Source organism: Typopeltis vanoorti, chromosome 24, assembly GCF_054136105.1.
Source record: "Typopeltis vanoorti isolate ZY-2024b chromosome 24, IOZ_Tvanoo_1.0, whole genome shotgun sequence".
NCBI classification, from domain to species: Eukaryota; Metazoa; Arthropoda; class Arachnida; order Uropygi; family Thelyphonidae; genus Typopeltis; species Typopeltis vanoorti.
The window spans coordinates 69109989-69120788 of record NC_143572.1 but is presented as its reverse complement, the minus strand read 5'-3'; positions in this window follow the sequence as shown (position 1 = coordinate 69120788).

The window sequence follows — 10800 nt, the reverse complement described above, 5'->3', positions numbered from 1 at the left end:
GACTTCTGACTTAATGTCCAATCCTGACCATCTCGCGGTGCGTATCTACCTGGATACTGAACAGACGAGGATGGGATGGCAATTTGGGATTTAGCCGACCAAATTGTACCCTCCACATGGATGAAGAATGATTACTCCTCTCCAGGCAAGTGGTATGAGGTAGATGGAGAGAGAGGATACTGGTCCCATCCGCCATGATACCGTGGATACTTTACACATTTCATGATTCGGATTTGGTTGGCCACCAAGGAATAGACAGAAGATGGCACAGAATCAATGAGAGATACATTTGGAAGGGAATGAGAGATGATGTGACTGCATACATTTCTTCTTGCTACATATGTCAAGCTAGATCCACATTTGAGGGAAAGGCTCTGCTGCAGCCTTTCCCAGTTCCTGTCACACCCTTTCAAGCTGTGACAATCGACATAATCGGACCGCTCCCCACTATGCAGAAGAGGAACAAATATATACTCATAGCTATGGATATGTTCTCTAGGTTTCCTGAAGCAACAGCGATGAAGGACCAGACAGCAAAGACTGTAGCAATGAAGTTCCTTACGTTAATAATTTCTAGGTAGGGACTCCTCAAACACTGCTATCAAATCAGGGAGCAAATCTCACTGCAGAGATTATGTTGCAGTTGTGTAAACTGCTTAAAGTTAAGAAATTATTCACCATCCCTTATCACCCTCAACGAAATGGAATGTGCGAGAGGCTGAACAAGACGCTCAAGCACACTCTCGCAAAACTGGTTGATAGTCGAGCTTCTAACTGGGACTTCTAATTATCCCGCACCTTATTTTCATGCAGGACGGCTATTCCTTCAGCAATCAAGGAGTCTTCTGCTGTCGTATTGTACGGATTTGAACCGAAGTTCCCAAATGAATTATTGAGGCATGCCCATGCTGACATGGGGTTTTAGGACATTGACGAGTATTTGAATGCGCTGGTCGAGAAACATAAGCTGGCCTATGAGATCATCGCTGAATCCAGCAGGAACAGCGCCCAAAAAACCAGAACATACATATATAAACTTAGAAAATATATAGACTTAAAGACAAGAAATTTAGTTCTATTCGAACAGACTGCCATCAAACACAAAGGAGGAAAATTTGGAAAGAGAGCATCAGGACCATTTGTGATCATAGAAAAACTTTCATCCGTGACCTATAAAATTCAGGATCAGAAAGATCAAAACAGAATAGTAACAGTGCATTTCGATCGACTAAGGCCTTATAAAATCAGAAATGATAGCCTAGTCTGTTTGGGGGAGGAAATGGAAAGAATCATAAGAAGGAGGGGAGTCACCCCCCTGGTTGAAAGAGAGAGAGAAGGAGGGAGAAATGGATCGCCGTGGGGGAAATACCAGATACCATAAAAACAGATTTTCAAAGGGGTTGTTCAAAAATCATGCCCTGGAGGAAGAGACCACATGATATCGCAGATGCGAGTATCCAGACCTGAATGATGAAGAATCAGAAAGATCCCATGACATTCCGAAAAAATGGAGCAGCAACGTGATGAATGCAGGAGAAAGGAAATTCCATCAAACCACATATTTCTTGAGATCTAGAACAGTTAGAGAAGACTAGCTACTATCCCGCCCCCAAGAGAAACTTCGATCCGCGACCTAAAAACAAGTCGATAAAAATTATTGTCATCCACATTTCAATGTATGCATTTTTTTTTTTTTTAGGAATGGTGGGCCATTGTAAAAATTCGAAGCAACAAGAATAAATTTTATATAACGAACGCATTGAGTTTTTACAGTTAGGCAGAACCCAAAACACCTGTAAATAGTCTTTTATATTACCATTTAGTATTGTATGTCACATGTGTACAGTCCAACGGGATTTAGCTATCTCTTTGAACAAAAGATGCAAAACTTTCAAGGCTAAGGGAAACGCTCTACAGTCGGAACGCCGTTCGAAATTTTGTTTACAAATTCAACCCTAAGTGACCTCCAGGTCGATGCAAAAAGGGGTAGCAAAATTCAAACGGATGTTCAGCTGGCTGACTTAATGAGATTAGAACACGAAGACGGAGAAGAAAGGGCTTCTCGAAGGTTCCAGAAACCAGGAATCATATGACAACGTAAGGGGTTCGCATAAGTGCATGCAAGGAGTGCATGGGGTTTAGAAAACTGAACCCAGTGTCTCGGAACTGATGGAATATAAGACGGGACTTCCAGAGACAGAGGGAGTTTTCTTGCACAGAGAAGTAACGAGCATAGGAGGAGACGATGTGATATAAAGCCTCAGAGTGATGTCCTGAGGTGTCACAGAGGAAGCGAAAGGTGGGAAGACATGCCGCTAGCCGGCATTTTGCCCAGAAGCGTAGATGACTAGGGGACGAATCAGCCCGTGAAGGCCCTGACAAATGGCGACCCTTCGGCAGCGTATTAACACGCCAATGAACCGTCACCCACATCCCTCGAGCCAATCTGATGAGTGGCCGGTATCCCAAGGACCTGAAGGAGGAGAAATTCAAAACCCGAGACGAAGAAAAGGAAACATAGGAAGTCGCAGCCAACGGAATTGGATAGTGCAACCAACAGAAGACAGTCCACGTGAGTTAAAATATTGTTTTATTTAGACTGTGGGACGCTATAAGAATCGGTTGTAGAACTGGAAAAATGCATGTAAGAGGGGCATTAATTGCCAGAATAACTTTTAAAGACTTGTTCTGTCTGGATTTTGATGATTGCATATAAAAATGAGTATAGCTAATTCCTAGGAAATATTTTGGGGTATGATTTTTATCTAACGCCTATGTATAATCTTGTATGATGTTTCTTAACTAAGTCTACAATATGTTATCTTAATCGTAACCTTATCGCCGATTATTCAAGTATTACGATGTTTGTTAATGATATTTCTTAAAGGTAGATAGATAACATGATGTGTGTCTTATATTAATAGACGAGATATATGGAAGTTTGTTTTTAGTTTTTTTTTTTTGAGAATTACAGAGGATCACACTCTGTCTTATAGTGTAAAATATATGCCTGTTTGTTGACTATTAAACCCTATGTTGCATTTTTAACGAATTTTTTGCCTAATCTTATTTTTAATTGCAATACACGGATCCTAAATAAAAATCGATCCTAAGCGGGAAACGTTGATATAAATAGTAAGTGAGAAAAGGGCCAGGACTGCAGAGCAAATTGATAACTTGGGGACGATAAAGAGATTTTGTTGTGAAAGATTTAATAACCTACTGGAAGTACTATATTTCTTGTACCATCTCGAGGCATGTCATCAAATCTAAATAAATATTTCCATTGCTCTCCGGTAGAGGGAGTATAGAAAACAGAAGGTAGTCATCTAGAGTATTAAAGGGGAACTTATAAAATTAAGTACCGAGAATATTAAACTGCCGCAGCAACACCTGGATATATATATATAAGGAAAGCATCCCAGGATATACAAAAAAAGAAAACAACCAAAAAATATAACAATATCGTAGCATCGACTGAATATATAATAGGAAACACAACGAAATATTACACCGTTGGTCCTGAAAACTAGCTTTTCAAAAATTCCTACATCCATGATGGTCAAGCTACAGAAGAACAAACGCCATAGTCACTGACGCAATATAATACTTCAACCCCACATGCTGAACAATCGCCAACTTCACCTAAATGGTATCTAATGATCCTCCCTCAGGGTCAGTGAAGTCACGTCAGCCGCAAAAGCTGCAAAGGTAAGACAGACGAAAATGACGTATACTGCAATGCAAAATGACATTAAAACTGCATTAAAATAGAGACGGTTTAAATTCAACTAAAGCAATAAAAAAAGACGACGGGGAAGCTGACGTGAGCGTTTTCCTAAGAAACTTCAGGGGACCAAATATTAGAAGACATAAATGCTATTAAAGTAGAAATTAGAGGCGATAACTCCTCGATAAGAAAGGAATTAGTTCTTTTGATTTAATCAAAAGAACTAATTCCTTATGAACTAAATCATTATAAGGTCTCAAAACCATTTTTGGATTCCCTAATCAATCCCTAAGTAGATGGACATATCAAACTAACAGTCTACCGTCAACCAACACACACTGGACGTATCTTTCTTTTCAAATCAACTCACCATATTTCCCAGAAGCTCAGCATAATACATTTCGAAATAGCTCTACGAACATCATCTCAGAAGAAAAAGAACTCTATGATGAAATTACTCATATATCAGAGACAATAAAAAATGGCTATCCAAAGAATCTAATGAACAAGATTCTTCATAGAAATCCCCCGCAACAACAACAACAACAACCTACCATCACTCAATACAGTTCATCCTTAGTTATTCCTTATGCAGTTACAGTGTCCGAGAAGATCGCAAACTTTTTAAACCTTTCAACATCAGAGTTGCGTTCACACCGGTCAAGACTGTCCGTCACGTTTTAAGATCGTCAAAAGACATTAATCCTTTTTTTCAAACAGGCTGGAGTGTACAACATCCCATGTGCTTGTGGTCTAAACTATATAGGACAGACAGTGAGAAGCCTCGAAATCCGAAAAAAAGAACATATAGGCGATGTTAATAACAACAGAACAGACAATTCAGGTCTAGCCCATCATTTTGCGATTACAAACCCATACCATTGATTGAGATAGTAGCTCCATGCCTTATCTAGAAGAAGACTTCCGTTGTAGAAATTTCAAAGACGTTGTAGTCCTCCGTTCTGGAGAAAATCTTAACAGAAACCAGTCAATGATAATAGCTGACTTATGAAAAACATTAATAAGATCACTGAGTCTGCCAGAGTTTAATTTTGCTCAAAACTACAGAGCGTGCTCTCACAACAGTGACTAACACAACACGCTGTCTGCGTGTAATGTTACGCATCCTGTTTTAATTTTTAATTTATACGATAGTGGGGGGGGGGGGGTGGGGGGGGGGGGGGGTGGGGGGGGGGGGGGGTGGGGGGGGGGGGGGGTGGGGGGGGGGGGGGGTGGGGGGGGGGGGGGGTGGGGGGGGGGGGGGGTGGGGGGGGGGGGGGGTGGGGGGGGGGGGGGGTGGGGGGGGGGGGGGGTGGGGGGGGGGGGGGGTGGGGGGGGGGGGGGGTGGGGGGGGGGGGGGGTGGGGGGGGGGGGGGGTGGGGGGGGGGGGGGGTGGGGGGGGGGGGGGGTGGGGGGGGGGGGGGGTGGGGGGGGGGGGGGGTGGGGGGGGGGGGGGGTGGGGGGGGGGGGGGGTGGGGGGGGGGGGGGGTGGGGGGGGGGGGGGGTGGGGGGGGGGGGGGGTGGGGGGGGGGGGGGGTGGGGGGGGGGGGGGGTGGGGGGGGGGGGGGGTGGGGGGGGGGGGGGGTGGGGGGGGGGGGGGGTGGGGGGGGGGGGGGGTGGGGGGGGGGGGGGGTGGGGGGGGGGGGGGGTGGGGGATGTATGTAATTTATCTGAGAAATAATAAAATGTTAAAAAAAAATTATTATTATTATTATTACTGCTGCGAAGGCTATATGGCAGAGAGATTGCCTTGTTTTCTGAAACGAAAATGACAACAGCGGCAAGCTGCTTATTTTTTCACCTAAAGCTGGAATTGCATTATAAGTCTCATTATTATAATTCTTATAATTTATTATAATGAATTTAAAAATTTTGATAGTTTTAAAAAAGTACCAGGGCATCGCCCTGCCGCACCCTGGCCCGACTACACTCCTGCTACATCCCATACATAAACATAACAACAACATAAATAATGAAGGCTAAATCCCACTCTCTTCATAAAAGCTAACCCAAGCTTCGAAGTAGGTGGGATTAATTCGCCTCACTTATCTACACGTAATCCTTATAATCAAAGAATGCAAATTATGTAACAAAACAGTCAGTAAAATGTATTACAATAATGAAGATACTGATATTAAAAAAAATGTGTATATGTAAATAGGCTGTATTATAATAATAAGCTATGATATTGATATTGGAAAAAAAAAACGTACATTTATATTTAAAAAAATCACTGTACTCTACAGTGATTTTTTTCTACATTTGTACTGAACAGAAAATGTTCAGTACAAATGTAGTGTATATATGTAATACTCTGTATGATGATAAATAAAATGTTATTACAGTTTATTACATATTATTATTATTATTATTATTATTATTATTATTATTATTATTATTATTATTATTATTATTCGTATAACACGACGTATCTTATCGACATAACATATCGTATAAAACGACCTACAACAACTCTCTACATCCCCACACCCTTCATCAACTCATAAGGTTCTTTTGTGAGATCACATCAGATACCCACGCAACTCAACGGCCTACCAAGAAAGTTAAAACACGTAGATAACTACAGAACATTAAAAAACGAACTCTGGAAAATATACCAACAAAGTTAAGAAACCATTAACAATAATATGCACATCGCAAATCACTAGCATCCAATGCCTACATCCCATACATAAACAGCAACAACACAAATAGTGAAGGCTAAATCCCACTCTCTTCATAAAAGCTAACCCAAGCTTCGAAGTAGGTGGGATTAACTTGTCTCACTCATCTACAAGTAATCCTTATAAGCATATGCAGAAATTTGTATGAATAATCACTCTTTCTCAAACTTAAAAAAAAAAATTTTATTATTATTATTATTATTATTATTATTATTATTATTCCTAGATCTACAACAATACCTAGACCTATTATCGGCATACAACATAACCCCATCCATACAGTCGTATACACGAGAAGAGATAGTCGGAAACACAACAACCTCAACCTGCATTGATCATATAAATATAAGGGCACCCCCCCCCAAACAGCCACACAGCAGCCGTCATAACATGCAAACCAGCAGACCATTATTTCACAGCATTGCAGTTACACACTGAACCAGAACCCATAAAAATCACTGAGACTACAAAACAGTATCATAGCATTGTAAACGAAGCAATAGTGAACGATGAAATCAGAAAAACAGACTGGATGCAGATAGCATCTCTAGACTCTGCTGAAGCTGTATATAATAATCTTAATCTTGCATTTAACAAAATATATAACAAAGCATTAACAAAAATAAAAATACGCCCCAAACGAAACAAAATCCATGGATAACAGACAACATACTAACAGACATACAAAGAAAAGATGCCCTATGGAAACAACTTAAGAAGTCGCCAAACAATATCGCTTTAAAAGCTGAATACAAAAGAAAACGGAATCTCCTAACAACCAAGATTAGAACGGCAAAAAGAAACTATTACAGCAACAAATTAACAACAGCGCAGAATGACATAAAGGAAACCTGGCACCTGATTAATGAAATGCTGGACAATATACACAGACCCACTGCCTCAGAAACAATAAAACACAGCTTTCCCTGCGACCACAAATCCCTCAAACAGCTGGCAAACAACTTTAATCAGCACTTCGTGAACTCTGTCCAAAAGCTACAAGAAACAACCTTTCCTCACACAAACGAACATTCTCCACTAGGTCCACGAGCAACCCAGTCGATGTGGTTCCCCACAGTAACAAAAGAAAAACTATCACTGGCAATTCAACAAATTAATCCTAACAAAGGACTGGGGATAGACGGAATCAGACCAAAAGACATCAAGAAACACTCAACCGACCTACTTCCAGTTATACAAAAACTGTTAAATAAAATCTTCGAAACGGGACACATACCTGAAACACTGAAGACTGCACTAATCACATCCATACACAAACAGGGAAAAAGAAACATAATAAGTAATTACAGACCTATCGCCACGCTGCCTGTAATCAACCAAATCATGGAGCGCATTGTACATCAGAAACTCTCCACATACGTTGAAAAATTTCAAAGCATACCCAAAACACAATATGCCTTTCAAAAAAATAAAGGAACAGCAACACTCCTGGAAGATTTCACAGATCTAATAAACGCTGCATTGGATAAAAACAGAATAACATTAGTGGTATTCATTGACCTAACAAAAGCATTTGACACACTAACACATAAAACCTCGTTAACGAAACTTACCCATATCGGAATTGGAGGTCGTCTACTCCAGTGGTTTAAAGCATACACGAAAAACAGAAAGCACATCACACGTATAGGATCAGCACACAGCAAAGAGGTACATGTAACCTGTGGAGTACCGCAAGGAGCTGTCCTATCTCCCATTCTATTTAACATATACACACACGACATAAGCCAACTCCCCCTAAAAAGTAAAATCTTCCAGTATGCAGACGACACTGCAATAGTATCCATTCACAACACTGCAAAAATCGCTTACAAAAATATGCAACACGACATCAATCAAATCACTAACTGGTTAACCGAAAACGGCATATATATAAACCCTAAAAAAACATGATATTCAAAAACCCCCAAACCCTGCCCATAGAAACTAAATATCTCACTATCAAACATTCATCCTCCTATACACAAAGTGCAGAACCTAAAATCACAACCATCACACAGGTGAAAACAACACGCTACCTTGGACTTCACTTCGATGCAGATCAAAGTTTTAATAGCCATACAAACTACCTACATACCAAGCTTAGGATAATAGCAAGCAAATATACAGATTAAAAGACATTGCCCCAACCGACATAAAAATACTAATCTATAAAGCATTATGTGAAATCATTTTAAGATATGCAATCACATCATACGCATTCTGCGCAGACTACAAACTTAACAGGCTACAATGGTTGCAAGATAAAATGATAAAACTGATATTCTGGGAACAACCCACTCTTATGCAGGAAGCATGGACAAAACACAAAATATTTAAGGTGAAACACTTACGCCACTACACAGTCATGTTAAAACACTACTACAGCCCAACATATAGAGTAACCAGAACAACATATCAAATAACAAGACCACAGTCAACAAACTACATAACATATAAGTACAACAATCATCACTTCAAAGCCACCCGAAACTTCTACGTACCTGACATGATAAACAAACTGCCGTTCGACAACAGAAACCTAGGAACATACAGAGAGCTGAAACAGACACTATATAAATATTATAGCGAGAATGAAAATTAGAGCAATTCCTGTTTCTCTCTCCCCCACCACACATACACAAACACACACACACAAACCTACGACAACCCCCCCTCCCAAAAAACTATCACTACAAGAACACAAAGAAACAAACACACCATGTCTAAATCCAACCCTATTTGCACAAAAAAAAAAAAAGTTAAACTGTAATAGCAGTCGAAGTCTTTCAAGCACGTACCAACAAACAGTAAAATCAACACCTGGCTTGTGAACACTATAGGAACACTACCATGAAACCACCACCCTCTGTCATCTATTATCTTCCTGATATAAGCTCTGCTAAGCTTAGAGGAAGAAAATTACTAACTTGCAAGTATCTGTTATACACACTTGTAATGCATTATAAATATTATATACATATAATTACTACAGCAACTATGTATGCAATTCATCTGAGACATAAAAAAAAAAAATTCTGTATAATCCTTATTGTAAATACTGTAAATATTATTGTATGTAACTTATACTGAGACATAATAAAATGTAAAAAAAAAAAAAATATTATTATTATTATTGAATTGTGTGTGTATGCTGCATTACTGCATTGTATCGTGAATTGTGTGCACATTGGTGCCAATCCATATTTAGCTAGTTTAAAAAAATGTATATTCATATTTATAAAATGTACTCTGCATTTTGTATATCGAATTTTCGCACTGTACAGAAAAGATAACATGTTTTTCACTGTGTGTGTGCAGATACTCTTTGTGATAGTAAACCTTATCATTTTCATTGTAAAAACAAAAACAAATAAGTCGTTTATAAAAATTAAAAAAAAAAAAAAATTATTATTATTATTATATTCTAAATTCAAAAATTCTGTATAAACCTTATTGTAAATATTGTAAATATTATTATTGTATGTAATTTATACTAAGACATAATAAAAAAAAATTATTAAAAAAAAAATATTATTATTATTATTATTATTATTATTATTATTATTATTATTATTATTATTATTATTATTATTATTATTATTATTATTATTATTATTCGAGGCGGTGGTATAATAATATTTACCAAACATAAACTAGAAGTAACAGAAATAAACTATAAATTAGAATACGCAGAAAACATATGCATCGAAATTAAAAACATCAAGCAAGAAAACTCCCTGATATTAAACGCAATATACAGACCACCCAATTTAAGCACCACAAAATTCTTAAAAGAACTAAACAGATTGCTTTCAGCCACGAAAGTAGGCACCTCAAAATACTTGATAATAATAGGAGACATTAATATAAACATTAGGAAACATAAAAAACTATGCCCCCAAACGAAACAGAACAATACCTAGACCTATTATCGGCATATAACATACAGTCGTATACACGAGAAGAGATAGTCGGAAACACAACAACCTCAACTTGCATTGACAATATAAATATAAGGGCCCCTCCAAACAGCCACACAGCAGCCGTCATAACATGCAAACTGGGAGACGATTATTTCACAGCATTGCAGTTACACACTGAACCAGAACCCATAAAAATCACTGAGACTACAAAACAGTATCATAGCGTTGTAAACGAAGCAATAGAGAACGAGAAATCAGAAAAACAGACTGGATGCAGATAGCATCTTTAGACTCTGCTGAAGCTGTATATAATAATCTTAAACTTGCATTTAACAAAATATATAACAAAGCATTAACAAAAATAAAAATATGCCCCCAAACGAAACAAAATCCATGGATAACAGACAACATACTAACAGACATACAAAGAAGAGATGCGCTATGGAAACAACTTAAGAAG